The sequence below is a fragment of the Triturus cristatus genome, chromosome 5_1 (genome assembly GCF_964204655.1).
Source record: "Triturus cristatus chromosome 5_1, aTriCri1.1, whole genome shotgun sequence".
Classification (NCBI taxonomy): Eukaryota; Metazoa; Chordata; class Amphibia; order Caudata; family Salamandridae; genus Triturus; species Triturus cristatus.
In genome coordinates this window covers 566,176,731-566,194,141 of record NC_140587.1, presented here as the reverse complement: position 1 = coordinate 566,194,141, position 17,411 = coordinate 566,176,731, and positions in this window count along the sequence as shown.

Sequence of the window (17,411 nt, the reverse complement as noted above, 5' to 3'; positions counted from 1 at the left end):
CTGCTTCCCTCCTCAAAGGGATGAATTAAACAAACTGCGTCTAAATTCAGTTGGATGAAGAGATCAAATTCCAAATTGAGCTTCGAAGCCCAGCGTCCCTCAGCAATGGCTTTCCACTCCTTCTCAAAATGGCCAGCCCCCCGTCTCCACATCATAACAGAAAGCAAAGTATGAAAAGATGTTGGGAGCTGCACCCTGGTGTGGTGGGTGCTGACGGGGGAGAAGCGGAGGCTATCAGCAGCAGGACTCTTGTTTAGGCCTGGGCGAAAATTTCGTTCCGTTCGCTGAAATTGCGATAATTTGACATTTTCGCGTTCCGCGGAGATCGCGAAAATGTCAAAATTTCCGGTTTCCGCAGCTTGGCGATAATTTGTTTCTTGCTCGCGCTGTAAAATAATACATTCTCGCGCGCGCGCGATCGCCTTACCTGAATCCCTGCGTTCGCCGACAAGTTTTCTTGATCCGGTCGAGTTCTCCATGAGATGTTGTATTGTTTTTAGCCATTTGCGCTGTCTCGCAACAGTTCGCGCCCGCAGTGACGTCATGCGTCGCGCGATCACGTCTTTCTTCTCGCGATCATGCACCGCGAGACAACTCAAAACAAGATGGCCGCGCCCGCAAGCAACCACATGGGTAAGTTGGCGACCCGCAACCATGCAGAAAATCTCGCGAACATGCCGGAAAAAAACTTCCGCATCTTCGCGATATTTCCGCTTGTTTGCGATAATTTTAAACATTTTCGCGATAATTTGCGAAAGTTAATTTCGCAAATTCCGCCCACCCCTACTCTTGTTCTCGAAAGTATTGTTTCCTTCGTAGGAAAGAGGTGCCCTCTGCCGAGGCAAGAAAACAGAAAACCAAGATGCCCCTGTCTGGGTAACTACAACATTTTTGTGTTGCGATGCACTTCAATATCTTTTCCGGTCTGAACCAGTGGTTTCACTTTAGGAGCCGTCGCCACAAAGTTCCCAGGCTCCGAGCTATGAACCGCTGATTAGACAGAAGTATGTTTTCCTTCTTGAGATGAACGTTTTGGAAACCTTAGCGCCCTGCCCGTTCTTTTTTTGTAAACTAGCTCTGTGTGTTTTTCCTGAATGCACTGACTGTCATATGAGTCTGCTAGATGGTTTACCTCCATGTGATGACCTGCTTGTGATCGAAGCTGGTCTTTGCCACAGGGGTTACACAAAATAGTCTGCCACCCTCATGCCCGATGATGGGTCATGCACCTCATCCCAAGCTATGCTATGATTGGCGGGGGTGGCAGTGGAATAATAGCTGTAACGTATGGGCCTTATTGCGAATACCCATGTGGGGATGCTGCCTACTAGCACTCACTTGTTAAAGGTCTGACCGGTCCCAATAACTGGGGTGCGTCCCTTACCTTTGTCATGTCTGGGTCTTGTATGGAGGCTGTGCATGTGGGAAGAGCATTGAGTTCTCATAACGGGCAGGTAACGGGCTATACTCTGTCCCTCTGCACATGCTAAACAAAATAACTTTCCTATCCCATGCGGGCTTTGTTCATGGTACATGTACCATAACTGGTTTTATCTAGTGGTGTGTGGCTACCACCAGCCTATTCCATTGCTAAAGTAGGTTCTCCCTTTTTCAAGAGAAACGCACCCATCCATATCTTACTTTGTTTCTTCAGATCCCCAACGCAATGTTGGCTTTTCGAGTAGTCCTGCAAGGCCCTAGGTTTGGCTAGGCTCATACCTGCTCAGCGCTACGATAACCTCCCGCATGATAGTACGCTCCAAATCTGCATAATATAACAGATGCAGAGCTCTGTCAGGCCTGGTGTCTCCCAAAACACACTGACTAGATTAAACTGGTTCTACTTCCACCTCTAGGCTCCAGAATCTGGAAACAACTTGACAATAATAGTAGGATGCACTCCTTCATGATTGGAAAAGTGCTTAAATGTTTGAATAAGGCAGATCCCTGGCTGACTCTAGCTTACCATCCTGATCAACAATTGATGGTCAACAATGCAAGTATTGAACCATCATTTGGAAGACAGGTGTAGGCACTGATGATGCCCTCACCATCAGTGTTAGGCAGATGTATCACCAGGAGGTAAACCTTTGCTGGGTTGTTTCTCTGCCTCCAGAGTGGGCCTGAGACTTGGATCCTACATGAAGCCTTCCCTACTATGACTTGAGGAAACGTAGAGACTTGCCTGGCACCACGAGCAGGTGTTCTGTGCCTGCTGGGAGAAGCCAGCCTGATTCCCTCAAGACTGGCACAAGGCCTGCTTTACTGGAGAATCTGCATATAGGATGTCTGGAGGATTACCTAGGAGTCATGGAATCCCCATAGCCCTTCTGTTCAAGAGACCAAATAACTCAAAACAGCAACTTGTGTCACAGAGCTGCAACATCGCCTGTCTTCATGTCATACCTATAGCCTCTTCTCCATCCAATAAGGGCCAAGAGGTAGTCATACATTCCACCACTGACATTGGTCTGGGTATGTTGGCTTTGGGGTAGGTAGACCTCATTTCTGACTGCTTCATGTATCTGTCTAGCCTTATAGTTCTGGGGCTTCATCATTTTAAGTCATGGTTAAGAACTTAGGGCCAGGTGTACAGACATTATGAATACCGATTTCCTAATTCTCTCTGAATCGCAATTAGGAAACCGGTATTCCTAATGTATGAAACTCATTGAGTTTCCTTTAGGGATTGCAAGTGGGTCGCAAATTGACCTACCTCATGAATATTAATGAGGTAGGTCGCAGTGTACTACCCATTAGGAATCGCAACCATCAAAATGATGGTGGCCTGCAGAGGTGAGCAGATCACCATGTCTGTGATTGCTTTCAAATAAAGAATCTTTTTTTTCCAATGCAGCCCATTCTCCTTAAAAGAAACTGGGATGTGCTTGAAAAGAAAAAAATGAAACCCATGGGACCACTGCCTACTCTTACAAATATTTGTATTTATATTCTCATAGGGGAAGGGGTCCCTATGACCCGTTGGAGACCACTTCCCCTTTGCAAATGGGTTACCATCCCTTTTAAGCTGGTGGTTAAATATTATTGTTTTGCAACTGGAATTCGGTTGCAAAACAGTAATACATGCCATACCGATTCAGTTTCTGGAAAGGACACGCTAAACATGCCCCTTCCAAATTCTGAATCGCAAAGTGTGATCCTGTAACAAGTTACCTATTCACATTTTGTACATTTGAAAGAGCATTTTTTCGGTCGCAAATGGCCTGATTCTGCAAATTGTCCTGTTTGAAACTGGAAAAATGCTTTGATCATCTGGCCCTTAAACTTTCGGATAGTTGCCAGTCAGAACTGGAGCAAACACTCTGTGCGGTGGGCGTTCACAGCCCTGTGGCTGCATTGCTAATGAGAAATTTCAACTGCCATTAATTGTGAAATAAAACCTGCTAAAGTTTAACACCCCTGGGAACTCCATTGTGGGTGTTCTGTCCCATTGTACAGCTGGAACCAAGTGAGAATAGTCTTCGGATGCCAGCAAACTAAATACTGTCATAGCCGGACACTGTGAACTTGACCCCCTATCACTTCTGATTGAGACACCAGAATATAAATCTGCATTAATGATTTAATTTGGGTCTGATCTTTATTGGTTGGATGGTGGGTTTTTGGCTTTAGGTATTTAAGCAGTTGATTTTTGGGTGCTGGGTACTCAGCAGCTGAGGCTTAAGCCCACTGACTTCTCTAGCCTGGTAGCCGAGGTTGGACAAATATAGGTACCTTATCCACAAGTACCAAATCAGTATCCCTAGCACAAACCTGAACGCCGAGAAGAAATATAATTGCAAGAAAAATAACCCTACAAGATCCAAGGTTCCCCATGTTAAGTCAAGGAGTGTCCCATAAGACTTCATTGGACATATAGCCAATCTTAATGAAAGCTCAGCAAATAGAAGCTATAAAAATGTTTGGTATTGCATCTCTGCCCAGAGGATTCTAGCACCTTCTAGTTTTCTTCATGTAGCCAATTGTAAACTCTTTCTACCTACATGGAAAGTTACAACACTGCAGGGATATGAAGATACTTCGCGTCATTTATTGTGCCATAGGCTGAGTCTCCGACCCCTACTACTTTCTAGAGTAAGCCTTCCCTACTCACCCTTACTACCCAAAGGAAGTATAGGACCTCAAGAAAATGGTGCACACACCTACTCCACTTCCCTCTTGACACATGAATTGGCGAGGCATGTGGTAACTAAGAAATCATTATCAAATGAATAACAAATGTCAGTTTCCATGCACATAGGGTAAAAACAATGTATTGGTTATCATTTGATATTTTTTGCCTTCATTATTTCTTCAAAGGCACGTGACAACCTAAAGCCTATGTAGCATACTGTGCCTTTCTAAATCCACATATGAAAGGATTAGATTTGTATCCACATTTATCTTATTTAGGTCCAGCGATAAAGAGCTTGAAAAGCACCTTAGCTACCTATGTCAATAAAATGCGTAGTGAATATCAGCCTTTGCCAGGGTATGCAGAGATGTCTTTAAGAGAGAGTTACCCAATTGATGTGATTGGTTTTTGTTGTTCATGAGGGAACAGCAAGACAAACCAGATGACTAATCATCAAAGATGGGTTGACTTCAAATTCAGCCCTGCTTTACTAACAGACTACACTCCCCATTCACACCGCCTCTTCCAATTAATCAGAATATGGTAGCTCTGGTCAGCATATATTGTGGGCAATAGGGGCGAGCAGTGCACAGGCACAGAGAAAAAAGTAACACAGACGAAAGGTGTGCTAGGATTTGTGGCATCTGCACTAGCAAGCTGTGGGCACACATATACACACATCATATGCACTAGCTTCAATTGCTTCAATTGTGGATGAAGTTGATATTGCACACACAAGAGCCATTTCCCCTACATCTTGAAGTTGACAGCAAGGCTCCTACCTGCCTCCATGTGGCATTTCTCAAGTAGGCCCACTGATGCACAGTCCAAGGAGGCTGACACCCCTGGTACTGCTTTAGGTCACTGACATTGGTAAATCTAAAAATCCGTATTCCAATTTATTTTTCGTAGCTATCCAGTTTATTCAATTTTTAATGAAAATTGTTCTTGAATCAACAATTTAATTAATTCATTGGCTTCTCAATCATTAAATCCTTAATCACATCCGCAATGTATTTCAGGCATCACTGTCCTTCACTGTCCTTCATCAGAAATCTAAATGTAAATTTAAGCCTGATAAATCGCATAAAGCATTCCAGTCTGCTATTGCTTCTCGTCCATTCTTCAATGTATGCAAAACTTGTAATCCTGATACATGTGAACTTACATTTTTCTCTAATGTTCACTATACTATGTCTAGATATGATTATATTTTAGTCTCTAAATCTCTACTTCCTTCTATCCAATCTTCTGAAACTGTCTCTATTTTCATTTCTGATCATGTCCCTGTTTTATCCTCTTGCGATTTGTCCCTTAATACTACTAAACATGCTCGTTAGAGATTCAACAATTCCTTATTATCCGTTCCAACTTTTATTTCAGAAGCTAACTCTTTTATTAATAAATTTCTTCAATTTAATCAATCTATTGACACTTCCATTCATAACAATTGGGACACTTTTAAAGCTTCATTTAGAGCCTTCACTATTGCTTATATTGCCAGAAAGGAAAAATTATTGAACTCCCAATACCACTCCACTTTGCAACATATTAAAAGCCTTGAACATACTTATTTCACTTCTAAATCACCCTCTCATTTGCGGCATCAAATATAGCCTTATAGCCCGCCGTGGTGTGCTATACCGGCTATTAAAGGCCCGCTCCCGCGTTAAAGGCTCGAGCCGAAGGCAAGGGACTTTAACGAGGGAACGGGACTTTGATCGCCAGTATAGCCCTGCTACGAAGGGCTATGAGGCTATTAGAACATTCTGCCACTAGAGGGCAGAATGCTCTAACAAATAACAAAGGCCTCTCGGAGCTCGAGGGGATTTAAATCCCCTCGAGCTCCGAGAGGCCTTTGTAAAACATTGGAATGTTGCTCTGCGGGCCTTTACCGGCCCGTAGAAGCATGGAGCACTCCATTGTCAACAATGGAGCTCCCAACATTCCAATGTTCTAATTAAAGCTAACTCCTCCCTAAATAAACTAGTCACTGCTGATGCATGAAACATCCTCTTAAAAATAAAATCTAAATATCTTTGGGTCAAAACAAAGCTGGCAAAATGTTGGCCAAGTATCTAAAAGTTGAAGTAGAAAATAAAAATATTGGACCTATTCGAAATGACCATGCAAATACTATATTACACTCCGACTCTGATTATTGTTAACACCTTTAAATCTTATTATGAATCATTATACACGAAGATATCTATCTCTCTGAATATACTGCCCAAGAACTTTTTAACGGCCTTCCTAATCCTTTATCTATGCCGGACACTATGGCTACTTGAAAGGGACATAACTCTCCACAATAAATTTTGGATGCTATTAAATCTTTAAAGAAAGACAAAGCCCCTGGCCCTGATGGTTTTTCTATTGAACTATTCTCTTCTTTCTCATATCTTTTTGCTACTAAATTGCTTGAGCTCTTTACTTCTTTTTTACTGTAATCTAAACCTTGAAGGCTCTTCTTAGATGCTCTTATCGTTATCATTCCTAAATCAATCTGATCAATCTGGTTTTATTTAAGGCAGACTTGCCTCAGACAATACTAGGATGTTCTCTAATATTCTTACAAGGGGGAAATGATTAAAACTCTTCAATGGCTTGGTTTTGGCCCTAAATTAATTTCCTTTATCAAACGACTATACTCAGAACCACGTGCTTGTGTTTTTGTCAATGGATGTTTTTCCCCTTATTTCAACTTCACTAGACAGGGCTGTCCCCTTTCGCCTTTAATATTTCTTCTTTGTTTAGAACTTTTCTTGAACGTATTCGTTATAATCCTTCTATATCAGGTTTTCAGCACAATTCCCTCGAAACCAAACTCTCTGCCTATGCGGACGATATTTTGGTCTAAATATCCATCCAAATTACCTCCTTACCTCCCTTTCTGCAGGAGGTTGACTTATACTCTCAAGTTCATATTAATCAAGAAGCCGATCCAAACAAAGTATTACCATATATAAACCTGATGGTGGCAACATGGAATATTGCGGGTATAAAAAACAAGATGAATGATGAAGCGTTGCTTGAATCCATTAAAAACTGCCAAATCATCTGTCTACAAGAAACCTGGCTTACAGAAACTTTCCACATTGACGGATTCTCTACTGTCACTACCCTAGCAGTTCCCTCCCAGAGTGGAAGGGCTAAAGGAGGACTAGCTGTTCTGATTTCAGTTACATCTCCCCTACTTCTAAAGAAATTCTACACTGACTCACAATTCTTCCAATTCTTGTGGTTTCAAACTTCTGAAAATCAGTGTATCTTAATAATCAATTTTTACAACAAAGTTTTTGATACTTCTAGAAACAAGGTCATAATAGCATTAGAGAACGATTTAGATACATTTACAAAACACATTAGAAGTGACTGCCATTTTATCTGGGTCGGGGATTTTAATAGCAAGAAATGTGACATACTGGAAAGGGAACACTGTGGTTACAGGAATGAACATGGCGAAACCTATTCCCATTTCCCACACAATCTGTATGGAGAAACTATCAATTGTGCAATACACAAATACAACTTAGATTTATTGGAACAGTCTATCGCAGAGGGCCAATCACAGGTACCAATGAATGAAGGCCACAGATAGTTCTTGATCATTGATCATATATTGATCTCTGAGTCTGGACGACGGCAGATTGTGAAACTGGAGGTGATAGAAAGCCCCTTTAGTGATCATCACCCGCTATTCTTGACCCTCAATCTTAATAGAACGCCCCGGGAGGAGGCTTGCTTAGCTCCAACATCACAACGCAAGGAGAGAATGGTATCAGTATCAAATGGTGAGGTGTCACTCCAATTGCCATTTCAGATAAAATAGTGCATGAATGTCAATACCAATTGGATATTTGCAAGAAGGGAGACTCCTCTGATTTGCATATCATCATGGCATTTTGTAATATTACCTCTGCAATCTCAGGAGGCCTCAAAATTAAGAATAAAAAGATAGCCTCCAAAAGTATTAATTGATTTGAACAACAATGCACCAAAGCCAACCAGGGATTAAAAATTGCCCTAAAGGCTAGACCAAGAGATAGCAAATTGATAAAAACCCAAAGGAAGTTCTATAAACAGACCCTCAATTGCAGGAAAATAGAAATACAAGAACAGGCCTTGTAAAAACTAGTCGAAGCAGCCGATACAGGGGACGCTCCTTTATTTTGGAAAACAATTAACCACCCTTATTTTAAAGACCATTCTACAGCTAAAATGGAGACCCTGGTTCAGGCATCAGAGTGACTAAAGTACTTTGGACAGATTTCTAATCCCAATATTGAAATGTTATCACTACCAGACAACAGAGACCTCACAATAATAGACTCCACCAACCTGACTCCTATCTCTTTAGATGAGGTAAAAGTTGCCCTAGATAGATGTGTTAATGGGAAGGCACCTGGCCCCGACAGGGTCCCTGTAAATATTTGTAAGACTGATACAGGTTTCTGGGCCCCAACCCTACAACGAGTATGTAATGCCACAGCGGGTGGCTTCTTGCTCACAACTTGGACAGTAAGCATCATTGTACCGATTTTCAAGAAGGGCGATAGCGGTGACGCCAAATGCTATCACCCTATTTCTTTTCTTGACTCGATGTCAAAATTGATGGGTAGAATCCTCCTGGAGAGATTGGAAACTTGTGCAACCGATAACTTAATTCCTACAGAATCACAGTATGGATTCTGAAGGGAGATAGGGACCATCGAGCAGTGTATCAACCTTCATTTAATAATAAGCAAATACACACTTTCAAAAATGGGCCATCTGCACTTGTGTTTTGTCGACCTTACAAGCGCTTTTGATTTGGTAAATCACACAAAATTATGACAGACTCTGGTCGCGATGAGTGCCCCAAGTGACATTATTGCTTACCTGTCACAAATATATAAGCTATTAACCGCAAGAGTTTGATATGGGCCTGGAGGAGAGTGTACTACCCGTTTTAAAGTAACATGTGGGATCAGGCAAGGTTGTGTCCTTGCCCCACTCCTGTTTTCCCTATATATACATGGAGTGGATGAATGCTTGCAAAACTTAAACGCTGACGCTCCTAGGGTTGGCAACTACGTCACTCCCACTCTACTTTATGCGGACGCCGCGGTTCTGGTGTCTTGACCTGCTAATGGGATTCAGTGCCTAATTGAAAAAGTTGCGCAATACATGCATGAAAAGGATTTAAAACTCAATCTGAAAAAACATTCACGATGATATGTGGAAAAGGGAAGCCAAAGACTAGGACACATCATGTCTACAGGGTGCCCATTGCAGAAACGCACACATGTTCGTACCTAGGCCTATTATTTACATCAAAGGGTCACTGGGGAGCTCATATTGACTCCTGCAAAACAGAATTCGTACGGACAACAGAAGGCCATCTTCAGATTCTCAAAAAAAAGTGGAATAAGCCAATCAGGGAAATTCTGACCCTCTACCGGAGTAAATGCCTTACTGGAACTTGCTACGTTGCTTCTTTCTGGGGAAAGTCTAATCATGTTATCCTTCAGACTCAAGAAAACATCTTCCTAAAAAGATTATTAGCCGTTCCTAACTCAACCCCCACATATATCGTTCATAAATATCTGTCTGCTCCTTACATTAATGATCACATTACGGCAGCGGCTCTTACTGTTTGGTATGGGATCTGGAGCAAGGAGGGAACCAAATTTACACGGGAATTATTAAAGACTGCCTCACCCTTGAACACAAAAAAAATTCCATGTCTGATGTACATTAACAACCTGTTAAAAGAGTGCACTGAGAACATCGATTTTCATAATCCTACACAAATCCTTGGTTATAGCAAAAAAGTTTTGAAAACTGGGCTCATAGAGTTAAGAGGATGGTGAAGAGAAACTGAGGCAAATTTGAAACAGTTGAGTAAGGCTTACTGCGATAGACCCATTGGATCAGGGCTGCAGCGTTACCTACTCCAGGTCACGAACACAAAACATAGATTCTACCTTACAAGGTTGAGAATGGGGACCATCCACTTCCTAGTAGCTTTCCCAAACATGGGCAAGTGTGATCGAAACTTCCCAAAGTGCCCCTGTGATGGAAAATCAGACCAGACAACCCTCCATTTTATCCTATTTTAACATTTTTCTAGAGACATCTGGAAGAGCGTTTTGCGCCCATTGTTTTTAAAGGAAAAACTGTACTTTTATAAAATTGCCTTTGATTTTATCTGTGGTCTATACCCAAATGGCGATCAAAAGAAGAAAGCTTAACTCACACCTTGAGGCCCTACTCTAGGAAGAAAGCAGGGTAATACTGATTAGTGATCTTTAGGGACGTTATGCTCTTTTATATCTCACAAATATTTGCACTCAGGCACATTATTCACAGATCATTCTTTGTATTTATCTCATCTGATATAGATAAAATATTATACTGTGTTTACTGTGTCTACCAACCCATGGATTGATGTGAAAGTTTGATGTGTTTTATTGTACCGACAGCGATGAATTGTGAAGAGGGTTACTCTTTTTAGAATGCTTTTATGATTGTACTCCTTTTGCACCGAATAAAGCTCAATTGACTTTTATTTGACTTTGACTTATACTCTAAAATATATGGTTATAGATTACACTTTTCTAAACTGAAATTTGACCAATAAATCCCTTATGCTATCAATGTATGTTTTCTAATACCAACTTTACGTGGTGTCCCTCCAAGATTAAATACTTAGGTGTCTGGTTCTCATCCTCTATTTCCCACAGTGTCACTCACAATTTTAATGCTCTGAATCTTAAAATCCAAAACATACTTATTACCTGGTCCCCTCTTCTTTTATCTTGGTGGGGCAGACTGGAAACTATTAAAATGATGATTGTTTCGCATGTCCTTTTTCCACTTTCCATGCTTCCATTCAGAATTCGCATTTATTACTTTTTCCAAATTAACTCCCTTTGCACCAAATTTCTCTGGAATAATAAAATGCTTGTATTGCCTTAACTAAATTATTTAGACCTCAAAATGAAGGTGGTGTACATTTTGCTAATTTTAAGTTATATCATACTACTTTTTTAATTCAACAATGTTATGCCCTGACCAGAAATGATCAAGACTTCCCTATACCTAACTGGATTAAATTTGAACGTTCTTTTTTACATGAGTTTTCTTATCGGGATATTATCTTTATGACTAATTGTACTTCTATCTCTAATAAACATATTTTAAAATATTCCCAACATTTATTGCATTCACTGTTAACCCAAGATTGTGATTTTTCTCAATCTTTTCTTGTCTCCTCTATTTGGTACAATACATTTATTAAGTTTCTTCACAAATCATTCTATTTTAAATATTGGAAAGAAAAGGGTATCCTATATGTTCATCAATTAATTTCCCAAAATTCTGTTATCCCTTTTATTATACTACAAGAACGCTATATTTTACCCAACTCTTGCTTACCCCAATATTCTCAACTATCACATGTACTTCAATTTTTTTTTACTAATCAATAAACCTTCCCCTGACTCTCCTCTGTTTATTTCTTCAACATCTCTATACAATATTGCTTGTGATTCCAATCATGAAGCATATTTCATATATAAGCTTTTATCTGTTCCTATTTCCGGGAAAACTTAAATCCTCTATTGAATTGACACGGGAGCAAGACCTTCTTATGTTGCTTTCTACTCAACAGTTGGATAAATTATGACATAACATTTTTACTACCTCCAAATGTGCCATTATACTCAATCTTTATATTTTGTGTATAATAGAGCTGTGTTTACTCCTACTTTTATTCACAAATTTAACTCTTCTGCTTCACCTTTATGTTTGCCCTGTCTTTCCTCCAATGGTACATTACTTCATCTAATATATTATTGTCCTAATGTTTTTAATTTCTGGAAATCTCTTTGGTCTAAAGGTTCAATGAAATTTCAAAGTAAGATTCCTCTCTCAATTCAGAACGTTTTTCTTGGAACTATGTCAGATTATTTTCAAAACCATTCTCCGAAACCTATGTTATTTGACCTTTTTATTGCACTTGCCCACAAGGTTATACTTGCTTGTTGGAAAGATAATTCTAAACTATATTTGTTAATAAGGTGGAATCTTATTTGTGATGAACATAGAATATCTAGTGTTTCTTCTTCTTTGTTATCTCAGAAAATGAAATCCGATTTACTATGGTTACCTTTCACTACTTTTTTATCTTTGCACTCATCTTTATCCTAACTTCTATACCTCCCTCTTTTCCTTTCCTTTCTTTTCTTTATCTTTGTCTTCCCTTTTCCTCTTTCTTCCTCTTTCCTCCTCTTCTTTCTTTCTCTATAAAACATAAAATGTATTATTGTTAGACATGTATCCTGTAAATCTTTCTGTATTTCCCTATTAGATTGCATATCATAGTTTTTTAATCTTAATTAATTCTTTAACCTCTAAGCTATTTATTTGAATACATTGTTTATTTTTCTTTTGTAATGATTGTAATCTTCTATATTCTGTCACTTCCCAAATATATATATATTTTAAACAAACAGTACAGTCTGAATTGGCACGCCTTGTCCCCTCTGAACTGGAACACAAGCAACTCAGACCGGTTTTGGCCTCTTCAGTAGGGCGCAGCTTGGTTCCAGTAGCATAGTGACTAGCGAGTACGGAACCCATGAATGAACATACCTATTGCAATGAAAGACACAAATATTCCAAAATGCAGTGTAACCTCATTATTGTGTCAAAAATATCATTACAAAAATATCTTGGACCAGAATTTCAAACACAAAAATATTGTTTTTTTATGTATATAATATTATTTTTTAAATATTGTTGTATATAATATTGTTTCCTTTAGTACAGTCATAGTAAATATTGTTTTTTAAATGAATTTAACATATATTAGTACTTATATTAATTTTAAGTGTTAGCATTATTATTATAATTGCTTTAAATAAGGCTTGCAATTTTGAATGAGTGAGTTACATTTTAAGAAATGTAATTACTAATTTATAATGGAATAGCAGGTTCTTGGGTTTGGCGGGGAATAGGGAGGGAAGTTATTTAAATTATAAATGATTGTTTTGTGATTTCAATTAATCTTATCCAATTCAATATTTATTTTTGTAGTTATGTGAGTTTGTTAATTGATTCTTTGATATTTTAAATTATTTAAGTGTATTTTGTGAATTTAATGTACTTATTTTTCTATATTGTTTAATTACTCATTTATAATTTAGTAGTGGGTTGTTTAGAGTTTGTAGGGAAATAAGGTGAGAAATGTAAGGAAGGAATTGGTTCGGAGTTTTCTTCCGCCTGAAAAGGAAAAGATTTAGAAATTTGATATGAGCAGCTTTGAGAGATATAGAAATTGTCAAGCCGGTCACAATGTAGCAGACGGGGATAATTGCATAGTACCTGACACCAATGAGCATAAAAGGATTAACAAATTCAACACATGCACTACATGATATATAGCTTATATTTTGGAATGCCATCCCCATATTCTGAGTTAAGAAGAGGATAATTCAGTACAGAAGAGCAATAATACATGGTGATAGGTCCTACCCAGTGGTTAGGTACTTCCAACAAAGTCACAACAGCAACTGTCAGGATTACTATTCTTTGGTAATCAACACGCCCTAGAGGGTTATATTTTGAGTTGAATCTACATGAATTGTGGTCCAGATATATTATCTATTTGGGAACATGCATGCAATATAAGGGGACTAAATACGGATGAAGAGCTAGTCATTCACTAAACATGGGATTAATTGATGATGATTCATTTTCAGCAGCGTGATGGTACGCTATAGCAGATTTTAATCATATGTATATTGTTTTTTTCAAATTTCTTTTCATCTTTTACGGGAGATTTTAAATTGCAGTTGTTTATAGAATATTTTACTTTTTGGTTCTAAATGCTACTGCTTGCAGAACAACACAGGTGGGAATGCAGTTCCTCCTTAAAGATGTCTGTTCACTCAGAGTGTGAATATGCCCACTTGGACTGGACTTATGGTTGATGGATCCATCTAAACAAATTGTTATCTCACTTGTGTTCAAATGTTTGAAGGATACCACATACTTGTGCAAGAACACTAGTGGCCTTATTTAGTTTGGTGCAGAGGGACCAAAAAGTGATGGCCGTCTTCTATGACGTATTTAGAGTACCACTAAAACAAATGTACTCTTCATATGGAATATCTGCTACTTTTGGGTAGATGTCTCATATCTGTCCAACTCTAAATAAGGCCCTAAGAGCCCTAGACAATATAAAGAGGTACCTAAATAGCAATAAGTGGCAACGGCAGTAGGGATCGCATTTGGATCCTATTGGCTTTACCAATGCCTTTTAGCTATGCTGTATAGCATAGCTAAATGCTCTGCAGCATGGTTCAATAAAAAAAGTAGATTGCATCATTTTGTAAGAGTATGCACCATGCAGGCACAGCTATACGAAATGACGCAGCTTCTTATTTTTCTTTTTATTTGCTAATCCAAACCAGATTAGCAAATAAAAAGAAAACAAAACACACAAAAGGATTTGTTTTTTTTGGAAAGCGGGTAAGGGAAGCTACATATACAGGAGTGCGAAAGCAACATGCAGGGCAAAGTAGGGGGGGAAAACATCACGGGCAGAGGACCAGGTAAGGAAAACAGGATGGCTAGTAGGACTGAAGCAACAAACGTATCTGGAAGCAGTGTGGACTTCAGAGGGTGGGAGAGAAAAGCAAACAGGTAAGATAGAGAAAGTATTTGAAACTGGCAGGGGGTGGAAGCAATGAATCTGAAAGCAAAGCAGGGGGAAGCACACAAGGGCAAGTGCATTAATAGAGGGGGAGAGGGAGAAGCACTCCGGTGGGAGAGAGCAGCGCATAGAGTTAGGGTGACCAGATTTTCAGAATGAAAACCGGGACGGGCACAGACATAGAAATAGAAATAGGACTAAATTTCCTATTAGGTCTCAGGGCTTCTTATATACAAATATATATCAATATATATCTATTTATTACCTACTGGCGGTCGCCAGTAGGTAGTTATAGTTAAGACCTAGTTACCATAGGAAAATCGCAACATTCTATTCCCAATAACTTTGGCGCCGATTGACGAATCTTCGCGAAATTTTCAAAGCTCGTGGGGCGCTCCGGTCCGCTCCTATCTTGAAAGTTTCGGGGTGATTCGGCAAGCGGGGGATGAGAAAAAAGGGGGTCCCAAAATGTGTTTTCCCCATGCAATTTTCTATAGGAACATTTAATCGCAGCTTCAGCCCAAACTGCTGAACGGAATTACACCAAATTTGGCAAAAAGGTAGCCCTTGGTTCAGAGTCGTGCCTTCTAGTTAAATGGTGTAAATCCGTTCAGTCGTTTTTAAAATATTAATGGAAAAAGAAATATATATATCTGGGCGGAGCCTAACCACACATCTCATCGTGAGATCTGATTGGCTGTCAGCACTTCATCCAAGAAGTGTTGGCAGCCATATTGGGACAAATATACATGATAGCACCTTATTAAAAAGCATTGCAGTTCATAGAAGGTTTTAAGACTTTAGTTACATTATAAATCATTTGTTGATAGTACCATATTCATTTTAGAAATTGTGGTGTGTTCTAAGGTGATTTTACCATGTGAAAAAGCCTTCTGCTGGGATATCATGAATCATGATTGAGAGAAAACTATTTTCTCATGCTTTTCCCACAGAGGTTTGGAAGGTGATCTATAAGCTAAAATGAGAGCATATTTTCTGTAAATTCACATTATCTTTCTCAGTCATGTGAGTATGAAGTCTGACATTCTCAGTAAAACATGTACATCCAACAAGGGCAGAGACTGTCAGTTGATTCCTTTGTGTTCTACTGCAGCTTCCCAGAGTTTTCTAAAGAACAACTAGAGCGCTAACAGTCCTACTTATGACAAACGTATTGCACACCTGAAGCCATCTTGATTGGAATTAAGTAGTAACTCTTAAAACATTTAATTTAAAAAGGAACAAAATGAGGGGGTTCATCTTGCCATAGAAAGTATGATTAGTGCTGCAGAAAGAAAAATTAGGGCACATTTTGACTTCTCAAATCCTCTTCTATTTCATTAAAAAATTCTGACATGCAGACTGAAACATGCACTTTTAATACCAGCAGCAGACTTCCGTGGTGAGTAGTAGCTTTACTACAGTGATCTAATGAGCAACTAGAGTGCTATCATTCAGAATTGATGGCAAATGTGTGACATATCTGAATACCTTCTTGATGGAATCAAAGTAAAAAACTGAAAGCAATTCCTACTGAGGAGACTGCAGTAAATGAGGAAATTAGGAAACTTCATAACAAATAAATCTCCCAAGATGGCCACCAGAGACAAAAGCCCAAATGTAGCACAAATATCACCCAGATGTAGCCCACATGTAGCTCAATGACAGAAGTGTGCAAAACACTTTTTATTTTTTGTGTTTTTGCAGTTTTATATAGTGCATATAGGTATTATTGGAGTGCTTTTCATGAGCATTGGTTACATCACACAAGAACAAATTCATTTTGGTTGTAGACATGGGGAGATTAGGTGATTTGACCAGAATCACAGAATGTCCAGCTGAAGCAGAAACTCCAACCTGGTTCCCCAGTTGCAAAGTCTGCAGCTCTGGAAGTAACACCACATCCTTTCCCCAAGTGCAACATTTAATCAAGTGGTCAACTGGATAAAAAACATAAAGATAACACATAATTTAACAGTGCTTTGTCACTATTTGAAAACTCAGAAAATATGTCCTCATTTTAGTTTTTTAGAGCACTAACCATAATTGTGATGCAACTAAGATCCTCTCATGTGTGTAATTTCTAAAGGAAATGCTCTACGTATTACAGTTTTGATTACATCAAGATGACGCCAGGCGTTCCACACTTTTGTAATAAATATAGAATGTTAGCAATCTAGTTGTTCATTAGGATACTGTAGAGAGGCAGAGGCCAGGGGCACGGACTCTGAAAATTGAAGGCAGGTAGAAGGGTGCAGAGGCAACAATTTGACCACACTGGGCAGGCAGGAAGGGCAGTGGCAGCACAACAGACTATGGAGGGCAGTGGAAAGGGGGGCAGGGGCAACAAACCAACAATACAGGACTGGCAAGAGAGGCTGTGGCAACATAATAGACCAATGTGGGCAGAAGGAAGAGGCAGTGGTAGTACAACCATACATGCCAACACACCCGATTCAGCCAGGAAACGTCCAATGTTTTTAAGCTCAAATGGGCTTTATTTGATCTGTCTCCTGTCTACAATCTCCTCTTTTTCAATGTAAGTCAAAGGGGAAAATCAATACCCCAGTT